We start from the raw sequence: 27,521 nt of genomic DNA, 5'->3' as shown, positions 1-27,521 counted from the left end.
CCAGTTATCAAACCACAGGCCCTGGAGAAAATTTGGCTGAATTTTAAAAGTAACAATGACCAGATATTAGAAACTGTAATAATGCTTTGCAAACAGAATCTACTGTATTGGTTAAGTACTTTTTTACATAACAAAGTTTTATAATCAGCTATTCCAGCTTTATGGTGCACAAAAATAGCTGAGAATTTGATGGAGTAAGGAGTAATGTGATTTCAGAAGGTTTTCATTCTATTCATAAGAGCACTGTGTACCATTCTCAGTATGTAAATAAGGGCAGCCTGAAACAGTGTTCTCATAGTCCATGGACCAGCAGCACCAGCATCGTCTGAGAAGTTATTAGAAATGCAAATTCTCAGGCCTCAGCCTAGCCCCGCTGAATCAGAGACTCTGGGTAAAATCCAGCAAGCTATGTTTTAACCAGCCTTCCAATATATGCTAAAGCTGGAGAATCACAGTTGCCAGAGACCAAATTTGAGAACGACTGGTGTAGTAGATGCTAAGCTGGGCTGCCCAGACCCCTTTTCAGGACTGAAATACTTCTGACCCCAGCTGCTGGTAGTGCTACTGGCTGATAGTCCTCAGCTGTTATCCCTATTTGAGAGTTGGCCTCAGCTAAAGAGAGGTGCCTAGCCCAAAGTTACCCACTATGTCCCCGAGATGGGCTGCACGTATTGGTTGATGGGAGAGTTGTGTGGTATGAAATCCTGGGTCCCTTGCTGCAACTCAGGACAATTCTGAAGGGCTATCCTACCTTCAGACTTCAGAGATCCTCCTGGGGAAGGCTAGGAAGGAGAGGCGGAGGGTTGATTGTGTTGTAGTCGTGACTGTATGGTAGCCCAGCTTCTCCTGCCCAGTCTTGCTCCCGCGCCTTGCCTCCCTTCACAGGTGTTAATCCTGAGAGCACTCTCCAATAAAATTCCTTCATGCTAATCACTTTCTCAGAATCTGCTTTCTGGGAGAAACTGACCTCCTGAATTTTCACGCTGAACAAGGATTTTACAAATATACTTGCCTAAGAAATATATGTGGTCTCCAAAGGGAACAAGATGGAGGATTCTCACATGCAGTAATTGTGCCTGAATTGCTACTGCACTTTTGGTTGCCCTTTAAGGAAACCTATAGATAATGCAGGTTTGCATTATCATCAGTTACAAGCAAGAATCTACTGAAGGGGCAGAGTGTTGGAGCTATAAAGCTTAGTGCAACCCTATACCTGCCAAACAAAGTGTTTATCCAGAGACAATTTTGCAGGAAGGTAAAGAATCACAGAAGGCATGTTTTCAGCACATCCATTTTCTTTTTAAGACCTGATGATCAATAAGACAATCAGATAAGTATATTCTGACCTGTCATTAGAACCCTACCCCTGCCACACACACAGACACACCGTGGTATTTCTGAATAAATCTCTAAGACTCCATTGAGTTGAATATCTTCAATTTCTTATCCCCAACATAATACATGAAAAGGAAAAAGGAAGGCAGATCTAATGTGCAGCATGGAAGATAATTTTTAAAGCTAACATCCACATAACTCTTTATATGTTTTCAAACATATTCAGAGTTATTCTATCGTCACTTCATGTTTTCCATTTTTCTACCTACCTTCTTTTTCTTTGTATACTCAGCTGGTTATTGCATTCTCTGCCAATGGCTTTAAACTCGATACTCGTTACTTTCCAAGGTAAGCCTAAAGAGCTTAATTATTGTATAGACACTATTCTACTATTAGATATATGGATGAAAAATACTTTATCAGTGCATTCTATTGTGGGATTCTAAGTGTGTAGGTATAACAGAAATATATTGAGTATTTTTAGAAAAAGGCTCAATCTGATATGAAAGGTTATTTTGCCCAGGTTATTTTTAAAATGTGATAAATTAGGAACGTTCAAAGAACTCAGTCTTCTGCTAAATAACACTTTCACTATGTCCTGGCATTCTTAGAGAGTAACCACATAAAATACTCTAAATCTTTCCTTCATAGTTTATTTGCAATTTAGCCACTATAATTTCCTATGATATTTTAGGAGAAAGATTAAAGAACCATTATTTTGTTCCTTTTTTCTGGTGGGATATAGGTTAGAGAACTTAGTAGCACCTGGATGTAAGATCAAAATGATTCTTGCCATATCAACCACTACTCATAAAACCAGAGTTAATCTGAAGTTCAAATTTCCTGTAACCATAACAGTTCCTACTAGTTTGCTACTAAATTGCATTTTGATTTTAAAACATAACTTTATATTGAATTGGTGAGGGGAAGTTAGAATTTTGTCACCTATGGATATACAGCACTTTGTAGAAAGGATTCCTTTTAATCTCTAGCAATTATATTAGTAATGTGCACTAATGAGAAGCATGAATCTAAGCAAAAACTGTAAACATTGCCTGACTAGTAGTCCATTCCTAGCAAAACCAACTCTGGTTTTATCTGTCTTTGGGCAACATCTACCTAGAAATATGACTGGAGAAGGGTGGTGGCAATGAGAGAATGTTTGTCTTTTCTTCTCTGTTACGAAACTGTAAAGTGAGGAATATATGACATCATTTTAATTTAACTTCTGGTGCTTGCTTTTCATCCACAGCATGAGGAATAACAGATCTAATGTACAGCATGGAAGATAATTTTTAAAGCTAACATCCACATAACACTTTATATTTTCAAACATATTCAGAGTTATTCTATCATCACTTCATAAGATATTTTCCATTTTTGTACCTACCTTCTTTTTCTTTGTGTACTCAGCTGGATATTTCATTCTCTGCCAATGGCTTTAAACTTGATACAGATTATCCTTAATTTTAAACCTCATTCTTATTTCCACATGTCTACCAACATCTAATTCAATAATTCATCCATGCATCCATTCCATACCTATTGTGTACCAGGATCTGTGCCTGATGATGGTGACAGAAAATCCAATAATACTTGGACTTTGGCATTTAGCATATTCAAATCTAATAGAGGGTACAGATAGGTAAACACTTAACTAGAGTTACAATGTGATTAAGGCTATAAACCATCTGGAGTCCTTACCCCTAGTGCAAATGTAACATGTATCAGTCTGCATTCATAAACTTCTATCTCAATTTGCCAAACAAGTAATAAATATATCTTAAACATGTTTTACTCTTTCTATCCAAAGAGGTAGGGATCATCCAGCAAAATAGAGTGATAGATGCTCAATAAAAGTTTGCCTAACTAATTTTCATAAAAATAAAAAATTTTCATAAAAATAAAACAACCTTTTAGTACAGTACAGGCTTTTGCTGGTTTCATTTTAGGGCTGGAGGGACTGATTCTGAGAGAATTGTAATGATGCTCCCAAGGTTGTATACAAGTTAAGTGGCAGAGCTGGGGGTATAGCCCAAGTCTCGCATTCCAGAAAAGAAGTTTTTGTAACTCCAAAGATAGATATTGGAATACACTCCTCTCTGATATATTCATTGTACTAAAAGAAAGGCGCAAGGAAGATTACGTCACTGAATCCTGGTCTTCATTTTAGAGCACCAATTTAATTTTCTGTTACTGCCATATGCAGGGTCATTGAAACATACAAATACCTACATACAAGGGAACACATACATACAAGGATATTCTTATATCCAAACTATTGCAGAAAAGATCTCGCTGGTCTTTGCTTTAAAATAAAAATCCATTTGTAATGCAAATTTGCTAGTTTGCTGTTCACCAACATATGAATTAATGAGGTTTTCATCCCCTCTCTCTTGAGGTCTGGTACTAAATTACTCGAACTCTCTAGAGTTAATTGGAAACCATGACCTAAATGTTCCCAAAGTATTGCTGATTAGTTCTCAGAAAACTCATTCCCATCTTTCGTCACCCCAGACACCACAGGATGACTTTTTAGCATGTGCAGTAGCAACACACTGGCATGAGAAATAGATTAATCCTCCAAAGATAAACCACAGCTTTGAAGCTATCTGTGTAAACTTCCTTCACTGATACATTTCTTTTTTTTAAATACACATATCACTTAGACTTTAGATAGTAAGAGAGTATAGGCATTATCAATCATGTAAGAATTTTTTTTTTTTTTTTTTTTTTTTGAGACAGAGTCTTGTTCTGTCACCCAGGCTGGAGTGCAGTGGTGTGGTCTTGGCTCACTGCAAGCTCCGCCTCCTGGGTTCACACCATTCTCCTGCCTCAGCCTCCCAAGTAGCTGGGACTACAGGTGCCCGCCACCATGCCCAGCTAATTTTTTGTATTTTTAGTTGAGACGGGGTTTCACCGTGTTAGCCAGGATGGTCTCGATCTCCTGACATCGTGATCCGTCTGCCTCGGCCTTCCAAAGTGCTGGGATTATAGGTGTGAGCCACCGCGCCCAGCCAAGAAATTTTGAAAGACACATTTCATCTCTCATTTTTTTACCCTTATGAATGTTTTTAAAATAGAGATTTGCAAATTTATCATTAGGGAAACAACCATAATTATACACTTTCCCTAAAACCATTAGTGCTTTCCTGAAGAGACCTGCATTAGGAGACAGCAGTAGAAAATGTGTTTTCTACTTCACTTTGCATTACTCGTTTCATTTGATTTGTATTTCAACTCATAAATCACTGAAAAAAATAGTTGATAAAGAAATGTACACAGTGTTATGAGCAGATGAAATACACATCTCTATACATACATATACTTTTTTCTTTCTTGAATCTTTAAAGAGATTAATACTCTTTAATACCTGTATTTTATATTTTTTTGCTGATACAATACCAAAAGGTACTATTTGGAGAGGTTGGGAGTAATGAATTACATTTGGTTTGGTTAATATACAGAGACTCAAAATATCCTTTTGGACATTTATACAACTGTAAAGGATCTTTAGAAAAAAATGCAGTTAATGCTACTTCCCAGATAATTACATGCTTAAATTTGTGTTGACCTATAGTTGGACACATTTCTGTTCTAAATAAATTCTCAATGATTTGTATAATGTGAATTTTTAAGTTGGTTTTGGTTACTTGTAGTGATAAACTCTTTAAAGATATATTTCCTAGTATTGATAAGCTAAGTAGCTTTTCTTCTCTTCTAAAAAGATTTGTTTAAAATAGTATAAAAACCAATTTAAAAGATGAGCCTAAGATCATCTCTTACAAACCTGATGAGATTGTGCCGTTATATATATCCTCATCCACAATAACTTAGAGAAAATCAGAATTGTAGCTTGTTAGTTGTTGATACATAATATTCAGAAGACAGCAAAGCAGGCAGGTTCAATTTTCTAATATCAAATGGCAAACACACAACAGGTTCACTTTAAAAGAAAGAAGTGGCTAAAAACATATCAACAGATGAAATAAACTTATAGTAGAGTTCTGTCAGTGGAATTTGGAAATATGAACAATTTCATAACCCTGATCTCAATTCTGAATTATGATATCGAAATATTTGTGACTTTTATTACCTAGTCTCTTACTCAGTACTCTCTCTTGTGGTTAACAATACACGTTTGAAAGGGACCTTTTAGCAAAGGACATGAACAGACCCTTTTTAAAAGAAAACATACATGCCACCAACAAGCATATGAAAAAAAGCTCAACATCACTGATCATTGGAGAAATGCAAATCAAAACCACAAGGAGATACCATCACATACCAGTCAGAATGCCTATTATTAAAAAGTCAAAAATAACAGGTTCTGGCGAGGTTCCAGAGAAAAAGAAATACTTATAAACTGTTGATTATAGTGTATGTTATTTCAGTCATTGTGAAAACCAGTGTGGAGATTCTTCAGAGATCATGGATGGAGCTGGAGGCCATTGTCCTCAGCAAACTAATTCAGGAACAGAAAACCAAATACTGCATGTTCTCACTTATTAGTGGGAGTTAAATGATGAGAACACATGGACACAGAGAGAAACAACAGTCATGGAAGCCTACTGGAGTGGGGAGGGTGGGAGGAGGGAGAGGATCAAGAAAAATATCTAATGTGTACTATGCTTAATACCTGGGTAACAAAATAATCAGTACAACAAACCCCCATGACATAAGTTTACCTATATAACAAACCTGCATATGTACTCCTGAACTTAAAATAAAAATTAAGGAAAAGCCCTTTTATATTCAACATTCATTGTTTTAGCATTTTACACTAAAATAATGTTCTGCAGTTTTCAAGCTCCTTTGACAGGATCCACATCTCCTTTCATATTTTAAATAGCTTGATGAGGCTAATGAGGCAGGTTGTAATTATTATGAACAGTTTATAGATGAGAAACTTGACTTTCAGGGAGGCTGAGTGAGTTGCCAAAATAAATGACAAATCTTGAAACAATCTAGTCCACTGTACTATAAGCCATTACCTCTCAAGGTAGACTTTCCAATCTCCCTGTGAAGTAAATATAATGGATATTAATATGACACTATTCTCAAAAGCCCTTTGTTTTCTGTTATTATATGAATTAGGATTATGGGGTATGTGTGTATATATGTGTGAAAAGATAAATTATTATTCCTTTGCTTATCATCTTCATCTGTCATCTACGAGATGTATTAAAATAAATACTAAACTTTGAACTCTAGGTAAGCTTGAGGATTTAGTTTAGAAAGAAGGCATTACAGGCATTAATAAAATACTTTAATTCTTATGAAATTATACAAAGTTATAGTACATACCATTTTAACCTTCTCTAAATGATACGTTAATAAATGTTGGTTAATAATACAGAGATTATTTGAATGTCTATGTATTTTGGGATATATTTTACATAAAATTTCTAACATGAAAATAAAATACTTCATACATTGCTTTACGAGACATTTTACAGTAAAATAAATACATTTTAATAAAACCAATTGAACAATGAATTAATTTCTCAAAGTGACTTAGTTTAAGTAGATTCTAAAAGAACTGTCCTTCTAAATGTAAACCTATTTTAATGACTCAGACATGATTTACAAGACAAGATGTGGGATTACAAATAGCTTCAGCTAATTAAAACTTATCAAAATAAAGATTTAAATGTTCTTGCTTTCGTACTTTTAATTACCAGGGTGAAAAACTGCATTTAAAAGACCTAGATACTTTGAAATGTATTGATGGCCTTTTATAAGATCAATTAAAATTTATAAAGAACAGTCATAAATTTAGGATTTATTTTTTTCAATTAGAAGTACAACAGGAAAGGAATGTATCTGAGGGTGCTTCTGGTTTTAAGAATCCTCTGACTTATGAATATACCACTTACTATAGTCTTGATATTCATCATCATTATCACCATTCATCATCCTCAACTTACTGTAAATTATTTGAAGGCAAAGATTCACACCACAGTTGCTGGCAATTTAATAGATACTCAATAAATTAAATTAAAATTAAAAAACCTACTATCAATAAGGTATACAGCTTCTAAAACTAAGGCCACAGGCCCTTGTTCTTAGAAATCTTAAAATTCTTTTCTGATGTGAATTTATTGAATAATAATTTATATTGACATAGAATTTTAAAGTTTAAACATTGCTTTCACGTACGTTATTTCAGTTGAACCTCATAATAATTTGAAAATATCATCTTTGTTATAAAAAACTATTATTCAGTTATAACCAAGATGTTTAAAAATGAGAATGAGCAATTCCATGCCCAAAATTGTGTTTTGCTTTGTAAATGTGCAGATATTCAATCTTTGGAATTTGTTTCTTTCATCAAATTTCATATTAGCCATGAAAGTGAAGGAGTAGACTATTTTACTGGGCAACACATTGTATTTAGCTGTCAATGACTGAGTTTCTGTTACTCTTCTTCCACGAAAGTTAACAAATTTTTTTCTGAATTTTCAAAATGAACTTCTGCAAAAAATGTTATTTCAATACTTTTTAGGTGTATTAAAGAAACAGACGGCATACAAATAATAACTTCTGCCAAAATTAACCTGTTATTTTGGTAAGTGTTCAGATTGCCTATAAGTTTGATCCTGGTCTTCAGACATGAAGTACCAAAAGTGCCTTAAAACTCATCCTGTCCAGACACCCATTTGGCTTCTGTCACCCAGCATACTCCTGCCCTCCCTGCTTTTTATCACCCATAAGTTTGACGGGCCTCCTCTCTGTAGTTCTACTCATGTTCTGTCAAAAACATCCAGTGTGTCAGGGTTGAGAACAGAAGCTTGTGACGTAGCACCAGAGATCTTCCATCACCACCTGACACTGGTCTATTAATCGACATCCTTTGCATAAAATCATGAAGTGGCTTCTAAGCCATCCAATTTACCTTGCATCTAGCCAGTATTTCTCCAACTTATTCACAGGAATATAATGAAAGACTATCAAATGCCCAGATGAAATGCAAATAGACTGCTGCATTTTGCTTACCTACTTTTCTAAAAATTTTTCAATGTAAAACATTATTTTTATCTCAATAATTTAGACAATATAGATTTATCTCTGTATGCAGGTGTATCTGTGTTGTTTTACTAAATTAGCTCATCTCTTCAATAAATGTGTTCATACTTCTCTTATAGCCTCCATGTAAGTTGCATTTAGCATTTTAAATGTCTTGGACAGCTACAATCATATCTCTTATGATTTTTACATAAAATTTAACTTCATTTATCAACAACTGGTTAGAGGGCAATTGATATAGCTATGTTGGGGGAAGGAGAATGGATGAGTGTTATCACCACCCTTTTATAGAGATCATGCCATTCAAGTGGTGAAAATAGATTATAATTGCAGTGATAATCACAGAATTTTAAAAGACTGGGCTAGACAATCTGGCAGGTCTGAAATGGTAATTTCATTTAGTCTTGTAAAAATGGCAACTGTATCACTCAGAAATAGGTTGGGTGCTCCGAAAATATTGCTATTGCAGTAATTCACAAATCAGTTTTTGTCTGGAAAAAAATTTAACCAAATTATACAGACCACAAAAAAAGAAGCATTCTAGAAATTGAGGGAGGACATTTGACTATCACAGTAATTGAAGAGTGTTACTATAATAGCATTCTGTGAAGCAGGAGTGAAGATGGTAAACTTCTTGTACAACAAAGAACTCTCCCAATTCTGACAGCACTTTGGAATATCCCACTGGACATGCATGTGTGTGGAAACCCTGTTTATAAACACCAAAACCTGGAATGTAACTCAATTTTACATGTAAACATAAGATATTTTCCTCACAGTTTTAAGACATTGAATTTTTCAGCCATGCAACTAACTGCCACAACAATCCAAGAACAAAATTTATTTCATGGTGTTAGGAATTTTGCCAGGAGTTGTTCAGCATTTTGGAAAATTACTCTAAGGATGACCAATGCCCCTCATGGTCTTTGAGTCTCCATACAACACAATGGTGTCTTTCTGCATTTGATCATACCGCATTCATAGTCTCATGATCTAAAAACTTCACTTGTGTTCCAGTATGATCCTGCCTGAATAACTGCATACTAAAACACATATTATTTTATTATAAATGACTCTTATTTCTCTTTAAAATAGAGTCAGGGCTTCGTTTAAACTACTGCCTGTATAAGTAGGGTATGTTGTCTACATATTTTGGGTTACAATAGTAAAGAAGGCATTACAAAGTATTTGTTATTTAAAAAAGAAAAGAGGGGTGGCATTGGGTCTGAGAAATTTGAAAACCACTGATACAGAGCCACTGGGGAATCTCAAAGTTTATTATGCTGAAAATTAATAGAATTTTTCAGGAAAGAATGAGGATGTGCCCCCTCCCTGTGTATCCAATCTCTGATCCCTACAGCTCCATAGAGAATGAAATAGCATTTTAAAAATTGCTCTCTTCTACAACCAGCTGTGACTATCGGTGAACCAGAGGTCTACTTCATATACGAACCTGAATTAAAAACAGCCAGCCCTTGAGTCAGTTCAGAGCCCACATTCTTGATTACATTTGACACAATAATCATCATCATATCTTAAGACTCAAATCAGCCTGACAGTGCTCAACTCAGGGCTGCTTCTCCCAATTAGCTGAAAATTGCAGCCCAGCTCATCTCCTAGGGAATACGTTTACATTTACAATTTTGCTGTGGCAAAAAGGCAGCAAACACACTGGAAGGAGCAAATCAGCTTTTTAAATTTTACACTAACTATTTTAAGTTTACCTAAGTCTGGTAAACCTGTTTTGACAAGAATGACAACGAGGAAGCTTTTTTTGTTATGATTTTTTAAAAAACTGTACAAAGTTTAAGATAACTAGAGTTTGGACTAGAAGGGGAAAATAAATACACAATGTGAATATTTTTACAAGTTATTTGTCAAATGAAAGCTTTCAGAAGAAACAGCCCTTCTTTGGTAAATGGTACATTAAAATAATTTGCAATTAATAGATAGGTAAATGTAATTTGAAAACAAAAAGTGAATAAATGTCAAGGTCCCAGGAAATATTTTCCAATAATATGCTAACACGATAACTCCATGTCCATGTGACATAGTGTTATTCTGTGTATCTGGTTCAAAATTATTTCTCTCCTATATTTCTGGGGGGTGGAATAACCAAGGACATTTTTGTGCATTTTGTTTCCTCAATTATGATACCTTTCTATGCATATCAGGACAGTTTGCACACACTATGGGAAAAATGGAAACTGACAAGGTAACCATACTTCATGGTGGCTGTGCTGAAGATCTGCTCAGATAACAGTGTCCTTACATGCTGTCTTCTAAGCGGTTGACAGTGCAGACATGGAAGAGAAATATGCAGATGGGAAAACATGAATCTAGAAAAGTGGGAAAAATACTGAGGAGCAGGAGACCTGGAAAAGTAAGACAATTCTAGAGTGGGCTGAGATAGAAGACATGTTGTAACTACTCGGAAAAGGAAAATATGTGAACAGGAACAGGTATATAAGCTGACAGAGTGCAAGAGCTCACAGAAAGCAAATGCTAACAGTAATGGAGAAATACCATTCAGGCAGAGGTGGAGAAAAAAAGGAATAAGGAGGGGCCGGCCGCAGTGGCTCACGCCTGTAATCCCAGTACTTTGGGAGGCCAGGGTGGGTAGATCACGAGGTCAGGAGTTCAAGACCAGCGTGGCCAAGATGGTGAAACCCTGTCTCTACTAAAAATACAAAAATAATTAGCAGGGCGTGATGGTGGGTGCCTGTAATCCCAGCTACTTGGGAGGCTGAGGCAGAGAATTGCTTGAACCCAGGAGGCAGAGGTTGCAGTGAGCCGAGATCGCACCACTGCACTACAGCCTGGGCAACAGAGTGAGACTCCATCTCAAAAAAAAAAAAAAAAAAAAAAAGGAATAAGGAGAGAGGCAAAGTTGAGGACAGGAGCACAGGGGAAATGACAGAAATAGCAAATCAGAGAAAAGTGAGTAAGGGCAACATCTCTTTTAGTCTTGTTATTCCCAAATATCCCTATTCGCCTAAAGATTAACATTTCCTACAAGACACCATGTTATGAATGTCCTTAACTCATGGATATCCCTCAAGAAGAAATATTTATTTTTTTATAGTACAGTTACCATACATTAGGGAATTAGAATGGATTTTTAAAGTCTGGTTTCTGATTCAAGTTTTAATCATTTTGCAGGAAAGAAGGCAGGACTCTTACAACATGAATACTCATGTATTATATATAATATCATTTAAGTGGATTTTGCCCTAAATCTTTGTGGATGTGCATAATTGAAGAAAAAGATAATGTTAATACTTCTTGGTAAATTAATTGATGGCTTCTCCTTTAAGATTAGTCAACAATCTGAGTACTATGAGCAACACTTCTAAAGATCCTGTTCTCCTTTAAAAAACAAAATTCACATCTTCTGTTGTCAGAGAAATTAAATCTTTGAGAGTTCTTAATGTTAGAAAAATAAAAATATCCTCATGAGAGTCAACATTCTTTAATACTGAGAAAAGGGTATACATTCACATTTTATTAAAACTAGGGTCCACTGTTGTAAGTGTCATGAAGTTAACATATACCTAATAAAGTCTGTAAAAAATAATCAGAAATAAGCTTTAGTGAAAAAATCCACATATTGAATTCTGCTGTCTTTCATATTACCTTAAAGTGTTTTTCCAAATTCTAGCTTAGCCAAATAATAAAGAAACTGAATTAGAAATCCTTTGAGTGGGCCAGGCGCGGTGGCTCAAGCCTGTAATCCCAGCGCTTTGCGAGGCCAAGATGGGTGGATCACGAAGTCAGGAGATCGAGACCATCCTGGCTAACACGGTGAAACCCCGTCTCTACTAAAAAAATACAAAAAAACTAGCCCGGCGAGGTGGCAGGGGTCTGTAGTCCCAGCTACTTGGGAGGCTGAGGCAGGAGAATGGCGTAAACCCGGGAGGTGGAGCTTGCAGTGAGCTGAGATCTGGCCACTGCACTCCAGCCTGGGCGACAGAGCGAGACTCTGTCTCAAAAAAAAAAAAAAAAAAAAAAAAAAAAAAAAAAAAAAAAAAAAGAAAAGAAATCCTTTGAGTGACTATTACATACTTTAAGTTATAGATACCATGTTGTAAAACATCTGGCTCATTCTTGTGCTGTCATAATTTTCCAAAATAAAACATTTGCTGTTTAGATGTTGTTATTTTAAAAGACCCTTAATGATTAATCAACTGATTTGCTTTAGTTGATTTCAAAATATATGCTAATTGACAACATTGATGATGACACAATACTTAAAAATCCCATACAAGTTGTCCACTGAACAATTTGGTCATTTCCTTATTCATTTCCTTATTAATGCTCACGGAAGCATAGTTATCATTTTCTTTAGTTAGTCACAGAATGGGAATTAATTTATTTTAATCCAACGTTCCATTTTCCTTATTTTGCTCTATCAGTTTTGTGAGCCTAAAGAAATAAAGTTGACCACAGCAAAAGCAGTGCTGGGGAAGAGGCCAGTTTATAGGATAACTGCAATACATTTTACTTAGAAATATATTTGAAGATCACCTGAAAGTTTAATTGATACAAGATGAGACAGCACAGTTTAATTGACACAGGACGAGACAGCACAGTTTAATCGACACAGGATGAGACAGCATGGTTTAATTGACATAGGATAGACAGCACATCTAGAAAAATGAATGCCATTCAGATAATCGTTCTTCTGATTTTGATCTGACTATCTGTTCACTTCTTGGTGTAAATCAAATTGTTGAATTAAATTTCAAAAACGTTACAGGTTTACAGGGAATCACTAGTTCCCCCAAATAACTTTCTAAAGTTGACTGTAACTCTTCTACTTCCCTGCTGTAATGACAAGAAATGTGGTCTGAATTTATTGCTATCCCCCACCTCTCTTAGAGACCATTGTTCATTTCACTCATGCATTTTCCTTCCGAATAAATGTTGTCAATAGGAAAAATGGGTTTTGATAAACTATATTTTATAGTTTGATAAACTATATATGTTTTCTTTTTCACCTTCTTGACAACATTTGTCCGATTATATTAGCAGATTCCAGGACTAAGTTTGATAATTATTGCTAAGAGTTTTTGTAGGGAAAAAAAATGGCATTTCTTGTAGATAAATTAGTAGTTGATGATATATGTAAAAATTTAGTGTTTGTGATAGCCACATTTTTAAATTTTTCATTTGAAAATATGAACATCATCCGTTTCCTCGTCTAATGTCTTTCCTGAAGCATATATTTTTAAAGCAGCTCTTATAACTTGCAATATGTGATGCAGCTATAATTATTTTAATCTGCATGAAAAATAATATAAAAATTAAAGTATCAGTGTAATTTTGATGTTAGAACTAATAACATTGCACATTTGTTTTGTTAGTGAAATATATGCTCAAATGATATAAGAATAATATTAGGTAAATATGGAACAGTAGTTCTATGAAGAATGCATTTTTAAAAAATCTTAGTTCATCAATGCAGTGAAAGTATAGAATTCTCTAGATTCTCCCATTAAATTATAACAGTATTCAGAATTCTTTCAATATATGGTGGAAGAAGCAAAAGCTGATATTAATAGAATATTATGCCTCTTCTCAGAAAAACATTATACTTTCATAGAATGTAGACTCATATATATGTATATGGAGAATTTTGTTCACTGTGCTCAGTATCTATTGCAGTATCTGCCAAAGAGTGAGTGCTTAATTTTTACTGAAGCCCTTAATTAGAAAATGGCAAATATATGTCAGTATCAGTGTTATCACCATAGATACTTTCATTATATAGTAATCACAGTAGTGCATACCTAACTGCCACTGTCTGATTCTGACTTCTACTTTCAAAGTGAGAATAATAAATCTCTGCCAGGTAACCCATTTTCAAAAGCAAACTTTAGCAAAACTTTGGAATACAATAAAGAAGACGGAGAGAAACTTGCCTTTCAAGGAAGAATGGCAAAGATGTGGTGAGATGCCCTCTTAGAGCCAGTACGTTAATACGCTAATAAAAGTAGAAAAGACTTACTAGAACTATTTGAAATTTTAAAAAGTAACACATCACTCTATGCGAGAAAATTCTCAATAAATTACAGAATGTAACATCATATAAATGATGCTGCAATGTAAACACACACACACAAAAAGAAAAAGGAGACAGATAGCAAATACAAGAATTTCTGTGTCAGAATTAACACAAGCTAGTGTTTTGAACTTAGGAAAGTCACAGACTCTCTGTGCCTCAGTATCCTTATCTCAGTTATAAATATTTTGATATTGAAATTGGTGACTTCATAGGTTAACTCAGACCTATAAAATGTCATGTTCATTTAGAATATGGGTCAGCAAATTGTAAAGATGTCCGTCCACCTGCTACTCATTTGGCAAACAGCGCATATCCCAGGGAGCAGAACCCAGCCCAAGGAAGCTGTCCTACCATATCAATTAATGGCTTGAAGTCAAGAATGAGTCCCAAGCCACTGGTTTGCCAAGGAGTCTGCAAAATCTTGCTAGAACTATGACTTTCAATTCTGGTTCTTGCAACTGCACTATTAAAGGACCTTGGCCTCTTCTTAGAGTAGACCAGGTCCATCCATCAGGAATAGTTGCTAAGAGTTACGGGTTGGCCAGGATTACTCTGCATGAGAAGTATACGGAGGTTTATTCACACACACCAAGTGGTTGGCTAGGCTTCTGGAATTGCCTACCTGCCAGGACAAGTTTTACTGTTACCAGCAGCAAGCTAGCAACTAGGCTAAAAGTAATCATTAGCACGGTGTCGTTTATAGGTTTTGTGTGGGGGAAAAATCCTCAAAATCATGAGTTAGTTCCATTCTATTAAAATGTTGATGAAGACAGAGTGTCAAGGAGGGTTAATGGCATTTGTTTCAGGGAAAAGAAAAATGTATTAGCAGATCCCAGCAATTTGAATAGACTCTATTGTCTATCGCCTCTGTTGTTTATTGCTATCTGCTAAAATAGAGACTTTACTAAGTATAGTTTCTTTTACTGAAGATATCCCTGATTACTTCTGTGGATTTCTAAATAATTTCTCCTCCATCCTCCTTGCGGGAAGTCTCAGGGAAAAAAAGATTCAATATGATTCAAATAGGCTCTGCCAGAGAATCAATCTCTATCCTCTCTCTGTCTCTATCTATCTAGCTAATTAATCAACACTCCCAGAAAAAAGTTCTTAAACTTCTATCAGAATATGAGGTAAGAATAACAGCCTTGGAGGAGTCGTAGAAAAAATGTCTGAATAGAGTCAAAATTCACATAACACAAATTCTCTTGGTTAGTATGAGAAATGTATAGGCTTATGCCTAAGTGAAGAATTGAGCTAATGGCACTAGAGAATACTATTCAGGTAATCACAGTGAGATGATTTCCATTCAGTGGCCTGGCCTATATGCTATGCTATCTATCTTACAAACACTTACTGAATGCATGTTCTACACATAGTATTGGACCAGATACTATAGTGTTGTATAAGATTCTTGAGAAATTGTTTTCATTGTCAAACTTTTAGAAGGGATGCATACTACACAGATTATCCCTTCCTCCCATACTTGCATAAATACACATACTTTGTTGATTCACCAAGCATGCACTGTAATAAAGGGTCTGATTAGTCCTATAGGAAAGAAGTCTGTTTGCTTTGATTTAACTTGATATTGCCTAATTATTTTTTTCATCCATAGAACCCTTTGAGTTATTACTTATTAAGATACAATGGAACTAGTTCTGCCAAAACCCCATTTGGAAAAAGAAATCTCCTACTCCAGATGATGAGTATGTGAAGATCAGGATGTTATACCATACGACCACCAAGGTATCACCAAGCTGTTCCTGAATACTTCTACAACTTTACAGGGCAGTCTGTTCCATCTTTGGACAGCTTTATAACAATATTCCTGTCTCTATTAAGCTGAAATATACGTTCTTAGGACTAGGTCATATGCTTACATTTATTCAGCCTAAGATCCCCTTTGGCTTTCCTTTCCCACTGTTCTATCACATTGTGTGTTGTGTGTGTGTGTAAAGAGAAGAGAGAAACAGAAAGAAATTATTGTTGCTAAAACCTCTATGTTATCTCCATATTTGGAATGATTTTGGTTGGTGTAGGGCAGTGGTTCTCAAACTTTAATATGCATAGAAATAACTTGAAGGCCTGAAAGCTTGTTAAAAGTTCCCCAAGCCCCATCCCCAGAGATCCTGATTTAGTTGGATGGGGTAGGACCTACAAATTTACATTTCTAGTGAGCTCATAGGTGATACCAATGCTGCTAGTCAGAGGATCATACTTTGGGTAACACTGTGGTAGTGGGTATATTGATGCTCTGCCAAGACCTCATGCCCTAGCTGGTTGGAATATTGACTACTAACAGCTCACAGCTGCCTTCCTCCCTGGAAATTGCCTTCAGTCATAGGTGATGATCTTGCTCCAGTCTGCCCTCTCCCATGGGGTGACCCAGGACCATTAACTGTCTAGTATTGGGTTACAAAGGTCCAGATCCCTTGCTTCAATTCAGCGTGTCTCTAAAGGGCCCTGCAATTTCCAAAACTCCCCTGAAAATCTGATGAGGCCTCAATGGACCGCAGGCTGCACTGCACTTCTTCATCTGTGCAATCTTGCCTATCTTACAACCTCACATATGTATCTCATGGGAACGCTCCCCAACAAACGTTTTGCATACAACTCTCTATTCTTAGCCTATTTCCAGGGAGCCCAGCCTAAGTTAGATGGGTTTTGTTTTTGTTTTACGTTTCTTTTGAACCGACACGTAGCACCTTGCATTTACATTACATCTTTCAATATTCAGCCTACCAGTCCAATTTGTTGAAAACTTTTTGGCTTCTGATATTCTTGTCTGCTATATTTGCTATTTCTCCCTGCTTTGTGGCATTGGCAAATTTGATAAGAATGTTATCTATGTCTTCATCCAAGTCACTGATGAAAATATTGAAGAGGACAGAGCTGAGATTAGATTACTGGGAATAGCTGCCAGAAACCTCCTTCCAAATTGATAGGTATCCATTAGACAGCAGTGAAGGGAGCATAGGGCTCAGAGTTGCAGATTTGGGATGGAACAACAGTTCTGTTTAAGTAGATGTCAACAGCTAGAGTCATAGCTAAAAAGAACAATGCCATTTTAGCATTTCTATTTTAATAGGAAACTTAGGTATCACTTATATAACACATTTCGATAAAACATATCTCACTATAAAAACATAAAATCATAAATAATTATTATGAATTTATGATTATTATTCATCTAATTTGTCCCAGTATGAAAACTGTATTTGATCATTTCATGGAGGGTTTTTTCATTTATACATTTTAAAAAAGAGGTTGTGATAAAGTTGAAGTTCAACAGCTAACCCAACTTCACTAGGACATTTAAAATACTGGCAATATAAAAGAAAAAGACAATCCATCAGTAATTGTATGAGTGGCCATAAGTTTAAGCAATGTAGGTTATTATCTACAAAGGTGATTGAATTTGGTTCACCTGATTTGCTTTAATTGCTCTGTGGCATAAACACACTGACTGAACACAGAGTGATGTAATGAGTATCATAATTAGGAATTTGATAAAGCTAAGTGTGAAACTGACTATTAGAAGATATTTGAAACACACAGCCACTGCTTTGAATGGGGAATTGATTTTGCAGTTCATTTAAATAATTTTCATCTCTTTCTATGAATACTGATGACAGACAGAATGACCACAACATAAAATATTGGCTGGAAGAATGTCACCAGGTACTTCAAGAAATTATTTTCCCCATGTTTTTTATTGAAAAGATAACACCTGTCCATTTCTTTCCTAATAAAAATGTGGTAAGAATTTTTTAAATGAAAAATGAAAACTATCTGAAAATGCTTTTAACTGTTAATAAACAGGGAGTAAGTAAAATAAAAATAGGCAATAATATATTTACAAAACTACGATAGAAGGAACTGCTAAGAATGTTGAGTGTGATTCTTTACTTGTACATTTTTGATAGTTTCTACAATAAGAATCACTTTGTACCAAAGGAAAGAAGTTATTTCAAAATATAGAAGAAACCTCCAAACACAGAAAAATGGTAGATAAAATACCAAAATAGAAAATCAAAAAAGCACAATCTGGGCTTAGAAACAAGTTAAGTAGCTCTGTGCTTCAGAAATGCCACAAAAACACACAGTGGTGCACAGGGCTGTAGACATAGGACTTTGGGGGCCTGGGCTGGGAAGTAGGTAGCAGTAGCCAGGAGTTCAGATTCTGCTGGGCTCAAGAATCTCTAAACACTCTGTATAAGACAAAGGACCTGAGCCAGGCTCTTTGCTGCAATTAGTCAAGGATGATACCAGGTTTCCCTACTGGGTGAAAGGGGGCTGCAAAAAAAAAAAAAGAAAAATTCTGCTATTGATCACAACCTAGAACTGATTAAATGACATCCCTTTTTAGGGGGAAATTGGAAAGATTAGATTTCATAAAACTCATTAATACCTATATGTCCAAACATTTTTAATATAAGAAATCATTTGAATTAATGATTTATAGAAAGGAAACAGATCCCTATTATATACTGAAGAAAGCCAAAGGATCCCAAAACTATAAGATTTCTAGAACTGTACAGATAAAAATTAAGTCAAGTGATGACTGTATTCATTTATCAAAACAACTCAACTTTCTAAAAATAAATCTACCTAAATTCTATTTTTATTGAATGTTTTAAAGAAGTTTTTCTGAGAATGATATAGATAGAAATAAAATAAAAAATATAAATATAATTGAAAAGTAACATAATGGGTATTGTAGCTAACATTAATGGTTCAATTAAACCAAATAAGAAAAACTTTCTCCCATTCGCTTTAATATTTGATACTGTAATATTAAATTTATGAACAAAAAACAGTCTGTTAGTATCCTATAATTTTTTTATTAGGAAACTATGGTAAGTTTTCTATAATACTATTGTTTTTCCTAGGAAAACTGATACATAGGAGTATTTCTAAGCATATATTTTGGTGTGTTGGTTCAGCCCAGTTCAGGACTGTAGGACTGGGTTAGAATGAAAATGGCTACTTGGCTACATCACCTACATCACCAGGTAATTTTCCACACCAGTAAATCACCAGTGACATGGTTCCAAATGTCTCCCTTTGTGTGCAATCCCTGCAAGCTAGAAACATTCTAATTACTTGAAAGGAGATGACATAAAATGAAGCAGGCTGTTACCACTATGAACCTTTTAGATCCATATGGATCATGACACTCCCTGGCCCAGAGCCCCAAGATTTCACGTAATAGATGTTATATTATCCTATTGTAGAATGGAGAGAATTTTTTTTTTTTATTTTTGAGACAGAGTCTTGCTCTGTCACCCAGGCTGTAGTACAGTGGCACAATCTCAGCTCACTTCAACCTCCGAAGAATTCTTATGCTTCATAATCAGTTGGGAAGATTTGGGTCTCAGCAATATAAAAATGGGATTGTCTTATAACTATACATATGACTCTCTCCTGAAGAGCAGAAAGATACTTTCTCATACTGCTAAGTGTACCTAAAGCAGTTGATAATGGATTGAATTTTTTAATACACCAAATCCTCTCAGTCCTTAAAATGGACTAGAAGGTATATTTTGCATAAGAGGGATTTAAAATAGGGTATTCAAAATTGAGAGGGTTGAACTGGTGGCTTTGGGGTCATTTGTAGCTTTAAATTTGATTTAATTTTAAGAGATGGAGTCTCACTATGTCACCCAGGCTGGAGTATACTGGCATGATCATAGCTCACTGCAGCCTTGAACTGAACTCCTAGGTTCAAGAAATCCTCTTGCCTCAGCTTCCCAAGCAGCTGGGACTACAAACTTGGCTTTTTTTTTTATGTTTTGTAGAAATGGTATCTCACTATGTTGCCCAGGCTGGTCTCAAACTCTTGGCCTCTAGTGATCCTCCCACCCCCACCTCAACCTCCCAAAGGCTGGGATTATGGGTACATGTCCAGCCAGGAACTTTAATATTTTAAATAAAATGTGCCACATATATATTATGAGCAGCCCCCAATGTAATAAAGGTTGTATTTTAAACAAATATCCTGCTAGCATTCTATCATATTTTTGTACATAGCTTTGAAGGCAGCAAATCTTTATCCTTTAAATTTTTGGAAATAATCCAAAGCCATTCAGTGCTCAACATCTGATGAATTGTTTCATTCAATTTACAAACAATTATTGAGTACAATTACTCAGCAAATACAAGGTATGGCTACAAAATAATATAACAGTCTGCTGAGGATCATAAAACAGTCTTCAAGTAGTTCCAGAAAAGGAACTCTAAAATTGTATTGCCAAGGGACAGTATCTGTAGATACAGCATATAAGAATTTTATGAAGTTCAAATGCTTGTCCCTCTCCTAAATAAACAAACAAATGAACAAGCAAAAACATATAACACTATTTGCTTTTCTTCCCAGGAAAATGTTTTACTTTTTTTATTTGTTTTTACTTTCAGAAATATTTGAGAATGCTTTTGGAAATATGTCATACATGTAAATATCATGCATCAAGTCTCAGGAGGGAAAAAAAAGAGCACTGGAATCAAAGGGAAGCAAGAAGATTCATTTGAAGGGAGACAGATCCAAGGCTGGTGTGAATGTCAAATGAGTGTAAAGACTTGATAACTGGCAGAACAGAGAAAAGTTCATTACAATCTCCCAGAAATCTACGAAGGATGAAGAGGCTTTAGGATGAGGTGACAATAGGGATAAAGGGTGACAATAGGGATAAACAATTGTTTCTAGAGCAATTTTTGAAGTAGAATTCATAGAATTTGGAAGCCAATTTAATACACGTGTCAGTAGATTGGGAAAGAGAGATCAAGAGAAAGGTAGAAGGTAATTCTTAGATTTCCAGTTGTAGAGACAATTAAGTTAGGCAATCACACTACACTGAAAACACAGAAAATTTAACTTTTTTTAGGGGCAAGATAATGCATTCTATTTGACACATTTTGGAGCCTGTAGCATATGCAGGTGGTAATGTAGGGTAGATGGCTGAAAGTACAGTTCTGGAAATTAGGAAAAGAGTGTAAGACGGAAGTTGACACTGAGGAGTCTTAATGTTAGCTGAAGCCAACAGACAAAGCTACTCAAAATGTGTAGAGAGAAAGAAGAGAGAGAATTAAGAATGGAACATCAACATTTAAAATTGCACTGAGGAAAGAGAACTTGCACTGATCATTGTTACAACTCCCAACTTTGTATCTTGAGCTACTCCCCATGACTTCAGATTTGTATATCCAGCTATCTACTACACACATCTCCTCCTAGATGTATAATAGGCATTTCAAATGTAACATATCCACATCTTCCTCTCAAAATATGTTACTCCTCGAGCCTTCCCCATCTCAGTAAAAGATAACCCCATCTTTAAGTTGCTCAGGCTAAAAACTCTTGAGTCTTCTTGACTCTTCTCTTTCTCTTGTACCTACATTTATTCCATTATAAAATCTTTTGTGCTCTGTACTCAAAATATAGGAGAATCCAACCACTCCTCACCACATTCACCTCTCCCGTTCTGATCCCAACCACAGTGATCTCTTGACTGAATTATGACAACAGTTTCCTAATGGTCTCACTACTTCTGTTTAGTCTATTATAACAGAGGAGTCAGATAAGAAAAAACAAGCCATTCCTCCATTCAAAACCCTCCAATAACTCCCACCTCATTCAGATTAAAAACTAAAGCCCATAGGCCTAAAAGGCCAACATAATCAGATGCCGGTTACCCCTCTAAATTTATTGTCAACTACCTTCCTGCTCACTTGACCCTTTTCTGCCTAACTGATCTCCCTTTTAAGGTTCCTTCAACATACCAAGAATATTCCTGCTTTGGGGCATTTTCACCTATTAGGACCCTCCTGGACTACTTTTTTACCCCCAATTATACATATGGCCCACATCCTCAGGTCCTTTAGAATTTGCTTAAATGCCACCTTTTCAGTAAGACCTTTTTTGATTACCACGTTTTCATGGCAGCACTCCTCTTCCACCTCTCTCTCTCTCTCTCCCCCCACTTATTTTCCTCTTTATTCTTCCACATTGCATGTATGACCATCTGACACATAATGTATTTAATTTTTATTTGTCAGTGTCTGTCTCCCAACTTCTGCTTCCCAGAATATAAGCTTTACAAGGGTAGGGCTTTTCATTGCTCTATACCAAGTACCAACTACTGGACCTACATAGCACATACTTCATACAAAAGTATTTGTTGAATAAGTAAATTAATTTTTATGATGTTGATGGCAGATGATATTTTACTGAGTTCTTACTACGTGCTAGGCATTGTACCAAGCACCTCACAATTATTATGTGATTAAAGAAATAAGAGATTGTTTCAAGATAATATTGTTCTGGGAACCAAGGAGGATAAAGTTTTGACTAGCAGAGTTGACCAACAGGATCAATGTTAAAATGTAGTCAAGTAGATGGATGAATTAAAATACACTAATCAGCTATTACAAAGTCATTGATGATCTTAGTAAGTCCTTGTTTTCACAAAGTGGTGGTGCTGGGGAAGTGAGACTGGACTGGGTCAAAATATAACTAGTAGCTAAAGAACAGGAAACAGTAATGTCAACCACTGCTTAATAAACGATATAGTAAGGAGAAGCAAGCCCAGCTGGATAGAAAAAAAAAGATATACTAAAAAAGTTCTTTTAGGATGAGGGAGACTTGAGTATGTTGGCCTGCTAAAGGGGAGGAGCAAAAAGAAAGAAGAAATTGAATATCCCAGAAAAAGAAAGTAGAATAATTACTAAAACAACATGTTAGAGAATGTAAAAGAGATCTAGTGCTTAACCAGAGTAGCTCCTTGCTGCACACAAAATAGGGTTCAATTGTTTTCTCTTTTCTTGTTTCAATGAAGTGAAGAGGAAAAAGGACCTAGGAATAGAGAAGCAAAGAGCGACTTACAAGTGCCTTCAAGGTTGTCAAAGATGGAGAAAACAGGTCAAAATTTTTTCAGATGATCAACTATTAATTTTGATCATTAAAATATAAAACATTAGGAAGAACCGAGAATACTGAGATGTTATTTTATGGAAGAAAATGTGTTTGTATGTATATGCGTGCATATGCATACACACATATATGCATGCATATACATATATATGCACATGTGTACACACATACATGTACACACATGTATATGCTGAATCTTTCTTAGAACCTAGAGGGATTTTTTAGTATCAGAGAGCTTAGCTAAGGAACTTCTAGGCATGTTTAACCCTCTGATGCAAGGACCGTCTCTGCTTGATGAGTTTGTACCTGGCTAGTTGGTAGTTGTGGAAGCCCTCATACAGCTACAAACAGACAATTCAGATTTAATGCTTATTTCTTGTTTAAAGGGTGATCCTGGAATAGAAATAAGGAAATGAAATCTCATGACAGTGTCATCATAAAGTCATCAGCCAGATGGCAGTCCTTGAAATCTAATCCTTAGAGGCTTCTCACAATAATTTGTAATATCACATCTAATATTATCTTGTTCACAAATTCATATCTATTCACAGAAATTGAAGACAAAGAAATGAACTTGCAGAGGCTCACATTTCTGGCTTTATATGTTAACATGAACTCTATAAAGAATATGATAAGTAAAACAAAATATTTTCCTACATAGGTCACAACAATAATCTATGTTCAGATCTGGGTTTCTAAACTGTACAATTTAGTTGAGAAGCAGGCTTCTCTTTTTTTCCATAAATAGATTCGTTCCTTTTAAGCATAAATGGCTATTTATATTCATTCTATGTAAGATGACAAATACAAATGATCCTATCAAAAGCCACTGTAGAATTTGAAGACTCATCTGATATATTAATAAACTTAAACAGCAAAATATAAACATTAGTTTACTTTTTTATTATGTCTTGAAACTACAACATGGCAGTGACTGATATCAAAGTAAATTTCTTTCAAGTACATTTTATATCTTATTTAACATTCAACAGTTTAAAACTAAAGATTTTATTACTAATTTAAATATTCTTCCAAGTATATACAAATTTTGCCTAGGTTTCTCCATATGACTGAAAGTCTCAGTGCAGGCAATGCATGAGTGTTTCATAGTAAAATGGTGTCTAATCTGAACTATGAGAAATGATGCAATCAGAATGCTTTCCACAGAATCCCTCCTACCTAAAAAGCTGTAGTTACAGAACTTTTTCAAAGATATGAGATACTTTTTCTCCATAACCCAAATATTGATATTATTAATCTTTCCCTTTAAGATGAGTTTAATATAACAACAAAAGTGCAAATGCCATCCTGTCATAGTTGTAGTTTTTGAGACCAACAGAAATACCATGGATTACTATGCAGCCATAAAAAAGAATGAGATCATGTCCTTTGCAGGGACATGGATGGAGCTGGAGGCCAATTGTCCTTATCAAACTAACACAGGAACAGAAAACCAAATACCCCATGTTCTCACTTATAAGTGGGAACTAAATGATGAGAACATATGGACATATAGAGGGGAACAACACACGCTAGGGACTATTGGAGTGTGGAGGGTGGGAGGAGTGAGAGGATCAGGAAAAATAACTAATGGGTACCAAGATTAATACCTAGGTGATGAAACAATCTGCACAACAAACCCCCATGACACAAGTTTACCTATGTAGCAAACTTGCACATGTACCCCTGAACTTAAAAGTTAAAAAATAAAAATAAAAATAAAAAAGAAAATGTATAAATAGAAAAAAAATCAGGCAGAAACAAGCAAATGCATAACAAACCCCTGTGTAGAGACAACACTATTTACAAATAGAGGCAATAAGTTTTTTGAAGTAGTATAGTAAATAATTATTATAAATGTACTCTAAACTGCTTAACTCATTTATGCCTAAGGTTGTAATTTTTTGAATTTTTGCAATCAGACCTTGATGATGACCTTGAACAGTAGAATATAAATAACTCCCACATGCTCAGTGTTCCAATAATGGAACACTAGGATAAATAGCTAAAGTGAACATAGACAAAGATAATCTAGAGCAGGACTATCAATAAAACTTTCTGTGATTGGTGGTTACCTGATGCTGGGAAGGGTAGGGGGTGAGGGGATAAACTTGATTTGATTTTGCAGGCTCAGAGATGGAGGGGAATTTGAGTCAGGATGAATTGTGCCTTGAGTCTCACCTATATCTAATTTATATTAGATTGGACTTTTGAGTTTATGCTGAAATGAGTTAAGACTTTTGGGGCTTTGGGGATGAAATGAATGTATTTTGTCATTGAGAAGAATGTGAATTTTGGGGAAAAAGGGGCAGAATGCTATGGTGTAGTGTTTGTCCCTTCCCAAACTTATGGTAAAATTTAATTGCCATTGCAACAGTAGTAAGTGTGATCTTTAAGACGTGATTAGGACATGAAGGTTCTGCCCTCATGAATGGATTAGCATCATTATTGTCGGAGTGAGTTTCATATAAGGCAAGTTTGGTCCCATTTTTTCTCTCTTTTGTTCTTCCACCTTCCATCATGGAATCATGACACAACAAGAAGGCCCTTACCAGATTCCAGCTCCTTGATCTTGGACTTCCCAGCCTCCAGAAATATGAGCCAACAAATCCCTGTTCATTATAAATTACCCAGTCTGTGGTATTCTGTTATGGAAGCACAAAAAGGACTAAGACAAGGACAACAGAAGTAGGTTGCATTTGGAGAAAGAGATTGGAAGAAGGCAAAGATGAGTTTAGCTTTGGACCTCTTCAATGTGAAGTTCCTGTGGGACATTAACATAGAAAGAAAGCAGTGATCTCTATATGTCTAAAACTCAAAAGATCATTCTCAGCTGGAATTATAGATGGATAGTCATCAACAGACTGAAACTATACAAGTGGATGAATTCTTGTACAGGGTACATGTGAAGTGAGAAAAGAACAGGGAAGAACTTTATAGACATGAGTCAGAAGTAGCTTGGTGAATTGCAGATTCTCTACAGGCCAAAAATGTGAGTTGGTTTCTAAAATTCTAATTTACTTTACCCACAGGGGAAGTAACTATATGCATTCCTTAGCTGATAGCTTTTTGGAAACAAGCCAAAAAATATCAACTGGAAGTCATTCCCATGAAGAATCCAAAGACCTTAATAAAACAATTTTTTAAAAACTGAGAGAGTTGCTTGGGCCATCAAGGAGCATGAGAATGAAGAGAGGGGTCTGTCAGAAAGAGTAGTACAGATAGAATAGACCAGTGTCCTGAAGCTCTAGTTTCATACCATGAGCAAGCTTTTTTCTTGGCGCCTTAGTTTATATTCCCTAAACTCATCAAATTAATCTCTGACTTTAATTGACTTTTCCAAAAAGGCTTCTCTTTGGAAAGCAGATATTTCCCACTAAGATTTAATGGTTGACTCTCTGATACCAATTGATTCCATGTGAATAATTCTTCCTGAACCTAATCTGTCCCTGTTTAATTGAACACATACAAGATCTGTATTTTGAGAAGAAAGTCCAAGTCTTGCCATTGAGAAAAAGTAGTTACTATGAGAAAATTTCCAAATATCAGTTCCATATTCAAGCTTGCCCTTTCTCCATCGGGGTCTTTTTCATAGGGCTCCAATTAAAACTTGCCAACTTTAGGTTGAATCTTCTTTTCCATGTTCTTTTCCATCTATACACTTACTGTCTGGAATTCAGGATTAGAGTTGCTCTATTCCCCAGGGTCACTAGCTTAAATTCAGCTTCATAGGAGTTTTTACTGTCTAATGTCTAGCTTAGTTTCAAAATTTAGTTGGTCTCTTAATTTCTATATATCATTATCTCATTTCTCCTAAGACTTCCTGCTCTTAGTTCAAAATCTGTTTTGGCCCCAATGGTGGCTTTTACTTCTCGTTAAAAATCACTGAGCTTATTTTTTCAGTAATTGATGTCATATTTTGGAACTCAATTATTTTTCACCATGGTCTTCCTCATGTTGTACAGGTACTATTTTTTCAGCTTGCACAAGGTAATTGTACATTCTGCAAAGGGAATCATCATTCAAAAAACATTTACTAGCTCCCAATTTTTATATCACGTGGTTCAGGATCTGGGGATATATCACATAGGAAAGACAAAATCTCTGTCCTCATGGCATTTGGATTAATTTAAAGGACAAATATTTAATAATTAGTTTCAT

The 27,521-nt window shown here is 35.5% G+C and overlaps 1 protein-coding gene across 2 annotated transcripts in view; it reads right to left on the bottom strand.

Moving 5' to 3' along the window:
* Positions 1-27,521, bottom strand: part of DMD (dystrophin) — a 2,258,239-nt gene that overhangs the window by 519,255 nt on the left and 1,711,463 nt on the right. The gene's annotated exons all lie outside the window — the stretch shown is intronic.

Source organism: Chlorocebus sabaeus, chromosome X, assembly GCF_047675955.1.
Source record: "Chlorocebus sabaeus isolate Y175 chromosome X, mChlSab1.0.hap1, whole genome shotgun sequence".
NCBI lineage: Eukaryota > Metazoa > Chordata > Mammalia > Primates > Cercopithecidae > Chlorocebus > Chlorocebus sabaeus.
The sequence above is the reverse complement of the archived record's forward strand: the minus strand, read 5'-3'. Positions and strand labels throughout refer to the sequence as shown.